We start from the raw sequence: 18,326 nt of genomic DNA on the forward strand, positions 1-18,326 counted from the left end.
CTGTTTTCCTCTGTTGGCGAGTTCGCCATGTTAACAATTTCGTCATTCTCACTGTCCATCATTTTTGCCTTTTTCATCGACCGCGTAATCATTTACAAAACATACAAACTCGTCACTATATGAAAATTACACACAATGAAACTTTATCTCCAACAATACTATTCACACGAAATGTTTCCCTCAAACACGATTAATCGAACAATTGAAATAATTGCACTAATTGTCAAACCCGTAGACAAGACAACAGAAATGAAATTTTGCAAAATAAATACCATTAGAAGAATGACAATTACCAAATCTACACATCCAATATAGACTACAATTACTAAACTACAAATTACTACAACAATACTACTGTCTACACAATCAGAAGAATTCCAAGGGACGATCCGAAGCAACGGTCGCCACGTGCATGGGGGCTCAATTAAATGGAATGCAAATAATTTTAATTTTTGCTTTAGTAGCTGTCTGTTCGGTTACGAAGTCTCGTAACGGTTGGCCCTGACTAGTATTATTACGCTATCTGACTGCATAGAACAATAACAAAGAATGAAATGGAAATTTTCATTAACACAATTAATTAATTAAGTCCCCAGCAACTATAAAACCTACGAAACCAAAGCACAAGTGTAACTGTTCTGTGTGTGGAAGTATGACTCAACGTACGCATCTGGCACGGTTCTTCTTCAACAACACAAGAAATTTTAAATATCATTTATACTGAATTAATTAAAGAAAATAGAAATACCATAATTACTCAAGAAAACCAGAATTGCACTCTAATCCAAGAACACAAGCCAGATGCTTTGTTGACTGAACCTGTAATGACGCATTATTTAAAACATGGAAATAATGAAAAATAAATCAAGTTTCGTACCTTCATATATTGACCAAAATCACTCTCATAATTACAATGTATCTCCACACCGACTCGCTATTACCACATCTCAACAAGAACTTTTCAGTATCACATCTCAGCAAGCACTCCCTACTAGCACATCTCAACACGAACTGACTGCTACCAGTCCTCGACAAGCACTGACTACCACGACATCTCAACACACACTCTGCCAGTGGAGGCGGCTAACAATGCTCTCTAGCGATCTCTGGCGCTGTGGCTCAGTGTAGCCACCTTTCAGTACTTGAAAAGAAAATTATGTGTGCAGTAACTGTTACTAGTCCCTTCTTATTGTTCTTTCCATTCCAAGAGCTCCTTTTTCGAAGAATGTGGGTCATAAAGTAATTATTTAATAGATCTGTTGACAGAAAGTGTTCACATTAGCAAATGATTTTTTTTTTTTTTTATGAAACCAATGCTGCAACACAGCTGGAAACTAGATATCAAATGAAATAAGCAACTATGTACAAAGTAAAGCATAAAATAATCATTCAGTAGTCATGTGACATTTCATAAGTTAGAAATTCTCTCAACTCTCGTAGAAAGACGCTTGTCGTAATCAGGTGTGCAGATGTAAAAATATTTCTCGTCATTTCATTAGGCATTTCTGTCGCCATATGGCATTTCTCTCAACTAGCACGACAATAGCCGTGAAATGTTGCGATGCTTTCTACAAAGGAACGTCAAGCGAGGATAATGGCCCCCCCCCTTTTTTTTTTCTCCACCTAATGGCTGTTTCTCCAGGTGGCTGGCACAGGTGGCCGCTCACAAAGAATTACGTCTCGGTCACTTACCTCTCATCCCGGAATATTTACGACAGCAGTTTTCGCTATAGTGACTCATATAAAAATATTTCACAGGTCAAGAATTTGGATTACAAATCTGTAGAAACAAAATCCTATAAATATAACAGCGTCCAAAAAAAAATTTTCGTCGGCATTGTGATACATTCACGCATTTACACACATTTCATAATTCTAAAATACGATTCTTGGTTTCCAACATCCTTTTCCACAAAGCAGAGTCCCTAAATCACTATTCATTACTCCTTACCTTATTACACATATATATATCGTCGACACATAATCAAATTCCTCATATAGCATCAGCTTCTTGACCATAAACATACCTCAGCAGCATAATACACATCGTCGTCGTAATAATAACATCATAAAACCTCAGTCAAATCTCAAAAACGTCGTAGCTTTCTGCAATAATTTCAAACCCTAAAAAATTCTCTGCTCATGTCAAAAGTGTCATTTGCCTCAAACGTACTTTAAAATCATGATCCCATACCAAATACATCATTCAAAGCTCTCATAGTATCACAATGGTTCCAAAAAAAAATATGAACAGTTCACAAAGTACAGACAAAATACAATTTCATACGTGTGAAGTTATTCAACTGTGTAATTACGTAAACATCTGTCACTAATGCAGTAAAAAAAATGTTTGTTTCTCTCAGGTAAATAATCAGATAGCTGTGTAATACTGTGTTGGAGAAATATGATGTGTAAAGTTGTATAAGCAAATACCATATTAGCTAGGGTTCCTTGTGGTTGCCACACACATGGTACACAAAGTAAGCGTGTACCCCCCTGAGGATAAATGTAATTATACCCTCAGGTGTTACAAATTACAGCAATGGAATGAAATGTATGACGGAAAACTTTCTTTGCAATTTAAAAATCTTAAAAAATAAATGTTTGAAGTACAAAATTAATCACTCAAATACGTGTCCTGTAGCGCTAAACTGTGCGTCATGTTGTAAGATAATCTCTGTGGAAGTGTCGTAGTTATCGTCCTCCGAAAGCTAAGTTCTGCAGAAGTCAATGTACTTACCTGATGATACACAAAAGTGAAATGCTTTGCGTATAGATATCTTAGTTATTACGCTTATTGTTGTGATGAAGAAAGTATTGTGCTGTAACGTATTGTTGTGCTACGGAAAAGGCTGTCTCCTTGTAGCTATACCACAAAAGTTACTACTAAAACATGTTTTACTTTCCAGAAGAATTCAGAAAAACTGTGCAGATATAAAACAGATACACCGCAAAAGCAACAAGGTGAATTGTGTCACACATTAGTAGCGTCGTGATATAGTCGTGTAGCTGTCAAATAGACTAACCACTGTGTCACCTGGTATCTCTCAGAAAGCACCTTGAATCCATAATGTATTTGCAAGTAAACCAATATGTTGCATTAAAAAAAAGCAGATTATCTTTCAATAAACGGTTTTACATGTGAAGTGTGGTGAAATCCTTTACTCTTCATGGTACTCAGAGTTTGAACTTGAATGCAATTATCATGCGGTATGCGTCGGTAAAGAATACTGGAATTTTTCTCAAGGTTAGCGCCTGTGTTATTTTTCTCAAGCCCAGCCGGCGCAGGTGGCTGCCCGCGGTGCGAGTCATTGTCTGCCTCTTTGTTGGCGCGCGTCGTTACTGGGATTAGGAGACCTAACTTCTACAAATTCGCCTTGCCGAGAGGGCCCAGCTCTGTTAGAATCCCGCCAGTTCTGACGCAATTCAGGTCTGTCGTTACAAATATATCGTCTGTCGTCATGTCGGTAGTTTACATGGTTTCTTGATTGTCGGTCATGTGGTGGAGAATTTCTCCCTGAATCGTAACTACGCGCTGAACTGTTGCGTCTGAAATTATTCTGTCTCCCTTGATAATAATAGTTCTGGTTACCATATTGTCTGTTTCTATGGTTATCTCTGTCATATTCATTACTACGGAAATGCGATCTTTCTCTGTAACTATTATTCTGCCAGCGGTTGTCATAAGGGTGGTGTCTGTTTTGGTTACGATTTATGTTGTGAGAATAGCCTTGTCGTGTCCAGTTATAATTTCTTTCGTCGCGGAATTGCGACGGATGTGATCTGTAATTGTTGTGCTCGTGCGTTCCGCGATTGTCAGTGTCAATTTCTAGTTCTTGTAAGAGTCCTTGAAATGCTTCAATGTCGTCTTTGCAACGTCCTGCCAAAATAATATGTCGCAAATGTTCAGGCAGTTTGATTAAGCAAATGCGGATGAGTTGTGAGGGGCTGTATGGGTTTGACAGGTACTGATTCTTGTGCAACATGTCTTCAAAATATTTCACAAGACTGGAGAATTCAGATTGTTCGAAATGTTTCATCATTATGATGCCATGTTTTACTCGGTCTTGTGTGGCTTGAGACCAATATGCTGAGAGGAAGGCATGGTAAAATTCTCCTTCACTATGACAATCGTGAATGACCGAACGCATTCTTACAGCTGGTTCATTCTCTAAATAGCCACACATAAATTCTAATCTGTGTTCTAACGACCAGTTAGGGGGAAAACAATGAGAGAATTGATGGAGCCACGCTTGTGGATGAATGTCGTTGGCAGAATTTTTAAACGTTTTGAATTTACGTGTAGTAATGAACAGCTTATAGTCAAAGTCATCATGTCGGCGAGTCGCATATCGGTCATTATTACGTCGTTTCGGCGGTTCCATCTCAAATTTCGGTGTGCCTTGCCAATTTCTGTCATAATTTCCGAAGTGTCCTGTGTTATTATTTTGTGGCTGTTCCATATTGCTAAGTCCCTCTTCCCGTATTGGGGCGCGAGTGTCCTCCGAAATACGTAATTCTTGTACTACCTGTGTCAGCTGATCTTGTACTTCGCGGATTTCTCTTTGGTGTTGCGTATTAATTTGATTCTGATTTTGTTTGAATTTCCTAATTTGTTCGCACTCTTCTGTGTCATTAAAGACTACCGGTTTTGTGTCATTCAGATTATCATCTACCTTCGTAGATAAATTATTTAGCTGATCCGAAAGTTCAACTACTTTCTCTGATAATGTACTAATTTCCTCCATGTGTCTTTCTACTGTGTCTTTTAAGTTTTCCTGAGTTTTTGCAAGTTGCGTAACCGAATCGGTAGATGCAACTGAGTCAAATTTAGCTTGCAAGGTCTCATGATTTTCATGAACAGTAGTTTGCAGTTCTTTTATGGCTACTTCGTGATTCTGTAGTGCATTTTCATGCCGCGAAAAAATAGGTTGGAAATGCTCACAAATTTGTGTTTTTACGTCGTTACAGACTTTTTGACATTTCGATTCAATGTGATGTAACTCATTAGTTAAATCCTCACGTGTTTGTTCAAGAGTTTGCTCCAATGAGTCTAACTTTTGAAGCTGTTGCTGTGTTTGACTCTGATTTTGTTCCATTTGTTTCTGATTTTGTTCCATTTGTTTCTGATTTTGTTCGATTGTGTCTAATTTTTGAAGATTTTGTCCCATTTGTTTCTGATTTTGTTCGAGCGTTGTGTCTAACTTTTGAAGCTTTTGTTGTGTTTGTCCCATTTGTTGTATTAATTGTAATAACAATGCACTGGTGTCTGGAACATGTTCCTCAGTGCTTTTCGGCAGTGAATTTGCACCGGAAACATTCACATTTTGACAAGCAGAAAATGTGTCTTGACTCATTTGAGAAAACGGTGAGGACCCAAATCCTGAATTCACAGCATTTGCGAGATTGTTTCCTGTCGTTTCGGATTCCTGAGGCGAGCTGTCGCCAACCGATCGATCGATAATGCTTCCCTGTTCTCTAATTGTTTCGCTGTCTACACCATTGTTTGCAGCCCGCTCCATCTCCCTATGCACAGCTACCAAATTATTACTTTGAACATCTGTTAATTCATTACACAGTGGTGCTGGCAAGCTACGCTCGTCGTCACTATTATTTCTCAGTTTGCTTTGGAGCCTAGTGTTACGTTTTTCACACGCCATTATTGTCACAGTATTTCACACGACAACACAGAAAAACACAATTTGAAGAGCAAAAATAAGAAAACACATTAACATAGCACTGAAAATAATATCTAGTTAATTGCAAGCGCAGCTGCGAAATACTTGCTGCAAATCTACATGCATGCCACAACTGTTTTACTGTACAACAATGAAAAACTACAACTACAAAGGAAATTCTCTCTATAATTACGCGCTAGCAATAAACAAAATCTACACTAATTACACAAACTACAAGGAAAAAATCATTCCAGTGAGGTATCCTCGGCTAAGGGTCGACATATGAAACGTCCCCTTTCAATAATAGTACACTACTGTGCTTAACCTGACACACAATATTTTTTAGCGCAACGCAATCTGACTTTCAACACACAATGTTTTGTTAGCGCAACGCAATCTGACTTTCAAAATTCTCTACAAGAGAATGGCCCTGACTAACATTAAACTATACCTTTCACAAATCACTTACCTCACAAAAATCTTCGCTGCTCAAGCTACTGCAATACAGCGAGCGCCACTACTGCCAGCTAAATAAAAGATTCATACTATGGAAGGCACTAACTACTGATAGGGATAGTTAGCAAATGAAAGATATTAATAGAGAACAAACAATGTATTTACCTTGATATCATGACAAATTACAAAACTCCGCCATCTCTCTCCCCACATCCACCACTGCTGGCGGCTCACCTCCAACTGCCCAGCGCTACGCGCTGTTCACAGCCAGCTGCCTAACACTACAATGGTTGAGTATTACAACAATGCAAAGCAGCCACAGACTGCACACGGCACAGCCGGTGATTTTCATACTGAGGTGGCGTTACCAATAAAAAAACCTAAACAGCCTACTTACATCTGTTGTGCCAGCGATGTCTCCAGTCGACCTAATAAGGAAAGTGATTTCGACCGATTCCTCCACGCCATAACCCACTCCGTTCCTCACATATGGTGTCTACATTTGCGCTCACGCGAAAAATCCCATTGGCCATTACAAAAACTTTACCTCCCACTACATTTGTTATTAATATGGTAGCCAGTCACCTGAAGTTCATAGTCTTTTCAGAAGATTTCCTGGGAGGTTCCTACGTCCTTAACACTCCACCAATCAAATACGCATCTCTGCTTTTCAGAGTTTCCCGTGATAAGATTCCTCAGAAGTCAGAGTTCAAAATGGTTCAAATGGCTCTGAGCACTATGGGACTCAACTGCTGAGGTCATTAGTCCCCTAGAACTTAGAACTAGTTAAACCGAACTAACCTAAGGACATCACAAACATCCATGCCCGAGGCAGGATTCGAACCTGCGACCGTAGCGGTCTTGCGGTTCCAGACTGCAGCGCCTTTAACCGCACGGCCACTTCGGCCGGCAGTCAGAGTCGAACTATCGTTTGTGTCCCCGCATATTCCTTCATACTAAAAGGATGTATTTTCACCTAGTTCCGCCTCTGACACTCTCTCTCCGGGTCTACTGTTCTGATACTTTTTCCGTTGCACCAGATTGCAATCTCCTGTCTACATCTTACAGGGTTTCTGCAGCCGCCAGCCTTATAAACCCCCGCCACCTCGCTATGCTCTCTCTGTCTCTCTCTGTCTCTCTCTCTCAGGGCAGTAAATGTCCACCCTGTAGAACATAACAACTTTTTTCCCAGTCCCTCCTTAGTCGATAGTGGTTTCTGAGGTATGTGTGGCCCCTGACTTGCTCAGCTCTAATTAACTCCCAGACATACAGTACTGCAGAAATTGATTGTACATCGTGCTGGCTAATATCAGCTAATGAAATGATTAATAATATGATTGTACATGATAAACAAAGAGCTACTGTAAATATAAATCGAAAAGAATGTACGTAAGATTACATTTATGGTGCCATAACCTTGCGCCCTTACTGTGTTTAAACAGAGACACCCATGAAAGCCTTTTCTTTTTGTAAAAGACCAAAAATGTTCGTTAGTTAGTTCTGCTGTAACTTCGATTTACCTCCCTCAAACTGCGTCAATTTCCAGTTCACTGCAAGTCTGTGAATGTCACTCTGTTTGTCTCGCCTTTAGTATCCACTTACTGTCTCCCAAAAACATTATTTATTTGCTAAAGGTACTGACAACCCTAAAATTGCTAGAATACATGCCTAAATAAGCCAGTAAGCTCAGGAAGAATGGGAAAGAGAATGAAACGTTTCCAAAATAAGCAAGGAAGAGTGCATGGCTTTATACAATGTAAGACAAAAAAAGGTGCTCTGCGAATTAATTATCAGATTGGGGCAGAAATTGGTAGATGTGATGTACATATACAAACAAATAGTTACAGTTTCAGCAAAAGTGGATGATTTAAAAGGCGTTATAAATCGAGGAAGTCAATAACCCTCCCATAATGCTCTATACATTCTCAGCTGGTGAGCGATCTAGCCATCTTGCTGACCAAGGTTTTGTTTGGAAAGCACGAAGAGAAGCAGTAGAAACTCTGTTAGTATGCAGGCAGGCATTATCTTGCTGAAATGTAAGCGCAGGATGGCTTGCTATGAAGGGTAACAAAATGGGGTGTAAAATATCGGCGACGTACCGCTGTGCTGTAAGTGTGACAACCAAAAGGGTTCTGCTGCGAAAGAAATGTCTCCCCAAACCATAACTTCCGGTTGTCGGGCCAATGACGGGCGACACCCAGGTTGGTATCCCACCGCTGTCTCGGCGTGTCCAGAAACGTCTTTAGCCTGGAATCTGGTTGACTGAAGAGAATTCTACCCCAGTGATGACACCCGCTTCGAACTGAGCCCAAATGCTCAACGAACAATGAGTTTTGCTGTACAACACATTTTACTGCCAATCTGGTAACCACGCAGAATGTGTCAGCAAAGCTGTCGAAATTATTTAGACACCAGTTCCGAGAAATATAATTGACAACAAAAATGGAAAACATTAATGTAGGTTGATTCTTACAAAGAAGAAGACACCAACTAGCCAGTATTAAGAATGTTATTTATTTAAGTAAATAGCGCCGTAACCGGTTTCGAACTAAAAAGTTCATCATCAGACGGCTGTTCACAAGATTTACAAGATTCACTTCACATCATCGTCAGTTTTCGATTTTTATTCTTCCATTGTAAAAAAAATGGCTCTGAGCACTATGGGACTCAACTGCTGAGGGCATTAGTCCCCTAGAACTTAGAACTAGTTAAACCTAACTAACCTAAGGACATCACAAACATCCATGCCCGAGGCAGGATTCGAACCTGCGGCCGTAGCGGTCTTGCGGTTCCAGACTGCAGCGCCTTTAACCGCACGGCCACTTCGGCCGGCCTTCCATTGTAGCGAAATATTCTTGGTGTGTTGTTGCCCTATGGTAGAAAACAGTGTTAGAAGCGCCCTATGTGAACATAACTAACCTCCAAACGATGAAATACAGAGTAAACAAATATGTGAGATTAAGTGGCTATAGTACTCACATCGAAAATTCCTCGCAGTTTTGTTGCGAAATTGCAGGATTGTTCTTTTGAAATATTGCAAAATATATGCAGCACTTATATGATTTGTATATCACCATATTGTTCAAAACGCCACACACACACACACACACACACACACACACACACACACACACACACACACCAAAAAGTATTTGTCACATTTGAAGTTGACACAACGGTTGCAGTTTTACAAAGACAACAGTGCCAGAGATGTTCTCTCTCAGAGACATTACAATATACAGATTGCTTTGATTTCACAGTATGACTGTTTTTAAAGAATAGACATAACATAATGAAAATTGAAACACAAAGATAAACCTTACATTATGAGCATATAATATTGCAGATGAAGTTGACACATGTAGTAACCAGCTAGTGTGAATGCTACTCACATGGTATTATGTAAATACTGTGCTATATACAGGCAGCAACGTGAGATAAAATGAATAAAATGACAGTAACAATTATATTAATATCATATGCCGCACTGAAATTTTGAATCAAGTATAGTTGCAATAATGTGTGAATAAGCAGGCAGCTATATATCGGTGTATTGTGAGCAGTAAAGCAATACATAAATAAATAGCAGTATTAATAGTGTCTGGTTGCTGTCTTCTTCTTTGTAAGAATCAACCTACATTAATTGTTCACAGCCACGGACTCACCATGTCAGTTTTAGACAAAATAGCAAAATGGAAAAGTGTGAGTACGGGTTTTCAAATGTGGTTAGCAGGTACTATTTTAGCAACGTAGTGCCACTCATCTGAATGTGTCGAAATGGGTGCCTGGCACGCTGGCGTCTAATAATCAGTCACTGACTGGATCTGTACAGCTGTTGGTAGATGTGATGTACATATACATAAAAATGGTTACAGTTTCAGCAAAATTGGATGATTTAAAAGGCTTCAAAAACTGAGGAAGTCAATAACCCTCCCATAATGGTCCATATATTCCCCACTGGTGAGAGATATTGCTGGCCAAGGTATTGTTGGGGAAAACACGAAGAAAAGTAGTAGAAACTCTCGTCGTTTGCAGGAAAGCATTATCTTGCTGAAATGTAAGCCCAGGATTTCTTGCAATGGGCAACAAGATCGGGTGTAGAATGAGAGAGGCTTGAGACAGACATGTGAAATTACCCAACACAGGTATGCGGGTGGAACCAAGGGAGTTTGCGAACTCTACGGTCTTAGAGCAATCTTTACCATTTCATTCACGCCACTGTCATTGTCATAATCTCCCCCCCCCCCCCCCCCCCACTTATAATGCCAGAAGAGGGTGCGAAACAGGAGGGCTGAAAAAGAATAAGCACTCTATGTTGCTTCAGATCATGTTCAATTATCGCCGAATAGTTTTGAGAGATCGACGCTGTGCATTATAGAAAAAAATTGCGGTCGCGGTACACCCAAAAGGGATGCCATCGCGTCCACTAGTGTTGCAGGCCCACAACGTCCTTGGAGAGGGGTTGAATCCTCATGGAACTCAAGGGTGTCAGCAGCGTAAAATGACTGATGAACGTCGTCCTGTTCCGTTCTGTTCTTTTCGACCGCGAACTCTGGGAATCAATGCACGAAGGAAAGAGGTGGTCTCGTTGACGCCTTTTGTGCTACCTTTTGAGGCCTTTTTGTGTCGATTATGAACAGAGGTGTGTCTGGAATGTTTTCCACGACCACCCATAAGAAAACCGTGTGATTTCAACACTGGATATCGCTATTCTGATCTCTATCATACAGGCGTCAAGAGAAGGGGTGACATGTCGGTAAGAGGGTATGTGACGACCTTCCCATTGAGTGACGCGTCCACGGTGCCGCTGGGCAGGATTGTGGTGAAACATGGTGCCAATGTGATATCATTAACCCACCTTACAGCTCACATGAACTGAAATGTAACCTTTTCCGCATGTGTCGACACCATGCTGATAAAAGCGTCGCCGAGAGCGAAGGCGACGTTGCCTAGAATCACGCTTTTGGTTGGCTCTGAGCACTAAGGGACTTAACATCTGAGGTCATCAGTCCCCTAGAACTTAGAACTACTTAAACCTAACTAACCTAAGGACATCACACACATCCATACCCGAGGCAGGATTCGAACCTGCAGCCGTAGCAGTCGCATGGTTCCGGAGTGAAGAATCACGCTTTTGCATCATTACAGAGGAAGACTGTAGGCACCTTTAGTAGAATTTCAAACTTCCGTGTCGGAATGGGACGCAGTTTCGGGGTTTCGAAAAAGTGATCCTTTAATTGTGTTGGGCAGTGTATTTGACATGCCTTATGTCGCTAAAGTCCTCTTCGGAAATTCTTTAAGGTCACAGAAGAAATTAAATAGTTGTATTAGAAATATTGGCGTCATAATTCATCAGGTACAAAAGTTGAAGTTGACTTGCGTTCGTCATAAATTTAGGGACACTGTCAGCTTTAGCTTAGTGGAAACTGCACCTCCTTTCGGCTACTCGTCTTAGATGTATCTGCGTTGGCCTGCCTTAGCTTTCTCAACCTGCAGATTGCTACGGTGGACAAGTTGTGTGTGCTGCGCCATCTCCACATATGTACTCCGTGGAGTTGTTATTGTCAACCCATGTGAGCAGTTTAGCTTACGAGATTCAAACTGGCCCACGCATGCACGCATCTGTCGTGCGTTGTAGTTTGGATGTGGATAGTGTCATCTGGGGTTACGAAACACTCGTAGTTTATTTACTTTGTTAATAAATTTCGATTCTTGCAGATATCGAGAAACTGTATTGAAGCAAAGTACCACAAAATCAGCGCCTGTCTTATAGTCTCATCAACGAAGGGGCATTCGATCATCATCTGGCCCGTGTCAGAAATTTTCGGCGCACACTAGAAAGATGACACCGAGAAGTGTCATTTCATGATCTTTCCTTCGTGGAGGACCACAGTTCTGTAGAGTTTTTTGAAAGAAATTTCTGCCATTTGACTATTTATTTTACACAATCATGGTTTCGGCTTTACAGCCATTCTCAAGACCATCCGTTAGACCAGAAATATGTTATTTTGACGATGACATGTCACAGACAGGTCAGGTGTGTTTTAACATTTCAACATGCTATAAAAGCAAAATCATGATCGTGTAAAATAAGTGAACAATCAACAATCAATTGGCGGATATCTTTTTAATTATTTTTATTTTTTTAAATAATTTCACTTGACTGTCTCATGCCTCTACATCCTACTTCACAACATTGACTCCTCATATTATCAGTACTGCCACTCAGCATTTTTACTCATTTAGAATAAAATTACAAGTAAATCACTACTCTTAGCTGCGTACAGGCGTTGATATACGGAACTGGGACAGGTGAAAATGTGGCCCCCGACCGGGACTCGAGCCCGGGACCTTCTGCTTACGTGGCAGATGCTCTATCCATCTTTTTTCTTTTTCTTTTTTTTTCATTTTGTTCGGTATTGTTTGTTGTGTTTGGTCTGGGCAGACGTCACAAGACTTCCGTTCAAGTTGATCGTTGATTCCTTTGCTCAGTTTTTTATTACAGAGGGCTAGCAGCCCCCTGACCGAATACGCTTAGCTACCGTGCCGGCTTGAAAATGTGTGCCCCGACTGGCACTCGAACCCGGGGATCTCCTGCTTACATGGCAGATGCTCTATCCATCTGAGCCACCGAGGACAGAGAGGATAGAGCGACTGCAGGAACTTATCTCTGGCACGCCTCCCGTGAGACCCACATTTTCAACTTATTGTCCCGCATTATATTCATAGCGCCGCTGCCCATTATACTCATTACTCGCGGCTTTTTGCCGATTCCCGTAAGAGTTCGGGCACTGTTTGTGCGTCCGCACAGAAGAAGATGGTCAAATGGCAGGTGAGCCTTAACTATATGTATATATGAATATGGTATCTGTTCTTTTGGACATGTCCGAAAGAACAGATACCATCTCCATTTTGAATAATAATCAATATCGTTGTTTCATGGTTTTACGTTTTTTGTGGTTATACATTTTGGTGCATGCTCTGCAAGCTACTGTACAATGCCTCACTGACGGTAACTTGTGCTAACAAAAAATTGTTCAAATGGCTCTGAGCACTATGGGACTTAACTGGTGAGGTCATCAGTCCCCTAGAACTTAGAACTACTTAAACCTAACTAACCTAAGGACATCACAAACATCCATGCCCGAGGCAGGATTCGAACCTGCGACCGTAGCGATCGAGCGGTTGCAGACTGTAGCGCCTAGAACCGCTCGGCCACCCCGGCCGGCCTTGTGCTAACAATGTCGGTTTTCTGAGCTATTGCTTTCGCATATTGAGCCAGGGAAAAGATCTGTTTCTTATTCTCATGCTCATTACGCGGGTATATGACACTGTCAGCATCCTCTACGAATACAGGGTCTCTAAATTTACAGGGTTTCGCGAGAACTACATTGTCTTTCTTCCGAGGATCCCCTTTATGTTCTCCAATCATTTCCGATGCACTTCCGTATGGGCCGTACCGACGCGATCGATCCTCTGTGTATCTCTGAATTCGTTAAATGTCTATAGTTATCCCTACTTGATAAGGCCTAGCACGATACCGTAGAATTGGTCGGACTAACGTCTTGTAAATGATTTCCTATACAGTAAAAGAACACTCCAAATTCGTCTTGCTTAATACTGGTTTACCGTGTCCTATAATATATCATTTTTAATAATTTATTGACCCTAATTACTTACACGATGTGAGGTCGTCAAGATGCTCACCACCTTTCTTCTAATCAGATTGTACTGGATTCTTTCCCGTTTCTGTAGAAATCCATCCACATTCCAAGAGAGCTGACATTCATTGTACCAACTACAAATTTTCTCCAAACTTTTTGCATTTCCATACGATGGTCTAACTACGACGCTTTCGTGAACACAACAGAACTGTCTGCGCATAGTCTCTCAGTGGTGCTTTTTAATCGTTTGGAAAACTATTGTTATCATTGAAACTTCCTGGCAGATTAAAACTGTGTGTCAGACCGTGACTCGAACTCGGGACCTTTCGCGGGCAAGTGCTATATCAACCGATCTACCCAAGCACGAATGGTTCAAATGGCTCTGAGCACTATGGGACTCAACTGCTGAGGTTGTTAGTCCCCTAGAACTTAGAACTAGTTAAACCTAACTAACCTAAGGACATCACAAACATCCATGCCCGAGGCAGGATTCGAACCTGCGACCGTAGCGGTCTTGCGGTTCCAGACTGCAGCGCCTTTAACCGCACGGCCACTTCGGCCGGCTTTTTATTAGGACAACACAACACCCAGTCCCTGAGCGGAGAAAATCTCCGACCCAGCCGGGAATCGAACCCGGGCCCTTTGGATTGACAGTCTGCCGTGCTGACCACTCAGCTACCGGGGGCGGACCCCAAGCACGACTCACGGCCCGTGCTCAGAGCTTTAGTTCTGCCAGTACCTCGTCTCCTACCTTCCAAAGTAAAGCTGTGAGGACGGGGCGTGAGTCGTGCTTGGGTAGCTCAGTGATGCCGGCACGGTAGCTCAGCGTGTTCGGTCAGAGGGTTAGCTGCCCTCTGTAATAACAAAACTGAATGAATGGATCAATAACGAACTTCAACGGGCGTCAGGTTACGTCCGCCACGAACAATTGAAACAAACATTAACGAACAAAATGAGATTACAAAAAAAGAGTGGTAAAGCACTTGCCCGCGAAAGGCAAAGGTCCCGAATTCGAGTCTCGGTCTGGCACACAGTTTTAACCAGCCAGTAAGTTTCATATCAGCGCACACTCTGCTGCAGAGTGGAAATCTCATTCTGGAAAAATCCCCCAGGCCGTGGCTAAGCCATGTCTCCACAATATCCTTTCTTTCAGGAGTGCTATTTCTGCAAGGTTCGCAGGAGAACATCTTTAAAGTTTGGAAGGTAGGAGACGAGGTACTGGCAGAAGTAAAGCTGTGAGGACGAGAGCGTGAGTCGTGCCTGGGCAGTTCTGTGGGCAGTTGGGCTTTGGCTGTGCTGCGGTGAGGACGCGCTGTTTGTGTTCCTGCCGCGGAGCGAGCGCTCGTGTTGTTTACATCGTACTCGGCGGTTTTGCGCGTGCCGTTCTCAGCTTATAGATCACTATGGCCCACCAGTACAGAAAATCGACGCTCAAATTTACGTTCCGCAACGAATTTGCACGGCCCAAAGCACTCGAAGTCGAACGATTTCTACGAGAAGAAGTTAAAATCCCGGCGACCGACATTCTCGACATTCACTTGTCCATTGTGAGCAGTATCGTATGTGTCAAGATCATCAACGACGCAACATGTGAACGGATCCTTCGGGAAACGAAACAGGGCCTCCGTTTCTGCCATGCTGATGGCAATGTGGGGACTGTGCTCGTCGATTATTCTGGCATGGGACTTCGCACGATCAGACTTTTCGAACTTCCTTTCGAACTACCGGCGGAGGACGTCGTGACAGCGCTGCGCCCCTACGGCAGGGTGCATGATTATATTGAGGAAAAATGGACGCAATTCCAGACATATCCTGTGCTGAACGGAGTCCGCCAGGTCCGAATAGAACTTAAAAAACATGTACCTTCATATCTGAATATCAGTGGCTGCCGTGCCATCGTCATCTACGACGGGCAACCGAAGACCTGCTCTGATTGTGGGAAGGAGGGACAGCAACCACTTCACCACGACAGCCGACATCCACGTTGGGTCGCGGCTCTATGCTCCAATGCAGGGCGATGATGACTCACCCGTTCCACAAGCTACGGATTCAACTCCGATGCCGCCGCCCCCGTCGACGGATAACAACATACATGACGATAGCATGGCCGTAGACTCGCTTATTGTGCCTACGGCTGCCTTTGTGCCGGAACGTCGTGAATCTTTGCCATCGTCTGACACAGAAGGACACACCAGGAAGCAACGCTCTCCGAAGCGACGGAAGCGGAGGCGTAGAGCAACTTCCGAACGGGATGCGACACAGCCTCCAGAGGACGACGACTCCACCTTCAATGACGACGCTACCACAGAGGCAGCCGCCATTTGCTGCAGTGTGGCACCACCGAACGGAACTGAGGACAAACCACATGTATCTACAGTGGCAAAATCGGATGCCGATACGCAGGATAGATGTTGCCCACCACCTTCTGGAGTGCAAGCACCCATGCCGTGTCCTGAGGAAGCTAGGGAAACCGATCTGGCTTTGAGTTCCCCGACGTGGGCGGACGACCACGACGACGACGGCACCATGCAAGTTAACGCCAACAAGGCCCACGCCATTGGCGCCGGCTCTCTAGAAAGGACTGCAGGTGAGGTCTGGGGGGATGCGGAGGTGTCAATACAGTCAGAAGCGTCATAGGTAATTCCAGTCTTAATGGATAACTTAGCACCTGCGGTTCGGCAACAAGCTTATCGTATCGCCACGATTAGCCTCAACACGATACGAACGGCAGTGAAGATCCAGTTGCTGCGTGAGATGCTTCGTTCTTCGGATGTTGACATTGCCCTGTTGCAAGAAGTGTATATAGCGGCCCTCCCTGTTTTCTACGGTTATGTGACATATATGTCACCGGCGGACCTAAATGGCAGCGGTACGGCAATACTAGTGCGCGACGGAATTGCCATCGAAGAAGTGACTTACCTTCCGTCAGGAAGGGGGCTGGCGATCACAGCACTGGGCACGCGCGTCATTAACATTTACGCGCCATCAGGAACTGACCAACGCCGTGAACGATCGCTGTTCTACTCCGAGGATATCGCCCCTCTCTTTATCAGTCGCTTCGATCAATATATCTTCGGCGGCGACTTTAACTGTGTGCTCCACCCCAAAGACCAAGTCCCTCATTTCTCGGCTTGTCAAGAACTTCGGCTCCTGGTTCGTGATATGCTTCTCACCGACACGTGGGAGACAGTGCACGTTGACCGTCCCGGGCCGACATATCTTACTAGTCACTCAGCCAGTCGCCTAGACCGCATTTATGTCTCACGAGCTCTAGCGCCGGGAGTACTGGACGCCGAACTTTGGCCGCTTGCCTTCTCCGATCATAGCGCTTTCATATGCACACTCACTCTACAGCAGCAGCGGATATGGCGCAGCCGAGGACCCTGGAAGCTGAATGTGGCACATCTTCAAGACCCGGAATGCCGTCAGACTATCGCCAACACAGGGATGGATTGCGAACGTCGTCTTCCCCCATACCCTTCGACTCTAGCACGGTGGGTGGAATGTGCCAAACCAGCGTTTCGGCGTGTGCTAACACAGTTCGGAAAAGATATCGCAGCGTGGCATCGTCACACATTGGACTTTTATTACACGATGCTCCGCGAACTCGCCAGCCAACTACCATCTCCAAACCGACAAATGGAAAGCCGCCGAATTAAAGGTAAAATATTGTCGCTTACGAGGAAACGTTTGGAGGGGGTCGTCGTGCGATCGCGACGTCAAGACCGAGAGGAAGGAGAAAACCCGTCTATGCATCACATCGTGCTCGACAGCCGCCGACGCCGACAGCAGTTGATCACGGATCTCATATTGCCAGGTGGTAGGGTCGTAATGACTCATGCGGCGGTTACAGAAGCCTTTGTAGAGGTGAATATAGAGGAAGCGGATGGGCACGACATACTGCAGCACGTGTAGCACACCATCGACGATGCAGTAGCGGCGACGCTGTTAGCTGGACTTACACGGGACGACATCGAGGACGCGCTTAACAAGGGAGCACTCAACAAATCTCCTGGGCCAGACGGACTGCCGCTCGAGTTTTATCGGACTTTCTGCGATCTAATGATGCCCCGATGGATCACCATGTACCAAGAACTGATGACCCCGGTTCCCACGTGCCACCTGGATTCGTGGAAGGTCTCCTCATACCGATACACAAGCCTTCCAGAGGTCGGACGGTCGAGGACTACAGGCCAATTACAATGCTCAACGCGGACTATAAAATCTTCGCCCGACTACTTGCCAGCCGCATAAAGAAGGTTCTGCCCCTACTCCTCTCCATGGAGCAAACGACACAGGGCGGAGTGACCAACATGCAAACGGCAACCAGCGAATGCAGGGATTTAATAGCTATCGCCACATTCTGTCGCCTTCGAGCTGCTCTGATCTCCATTGATTTCGACCACGCCTTCGACAGATTTCACCACAAGTTCCTTCTGTCCGTTATGGCCCGCATGGGCTTCCCGCCTAACTTTCTCGACATCTTTCAGCGCCTTTTCCGTGGAGCTGCATCCCGTGTACTGGTGAA

Source organism: Schistocerca nitens, chromosome 7 (assembly GCF_023898315.1).
Source record: "Schistocerca nitens isolate TAMUIC-IGC-003100 chromosome 7, iqSchNite1.1, whole genome shotgun sequence".
Classification (NCBI taxonomy): Eukaryota; Metazoa; Arthropoda; class Insecta; order Orthoptera; family Acrididae; genus Schistocerca; species Schistocerca nitens.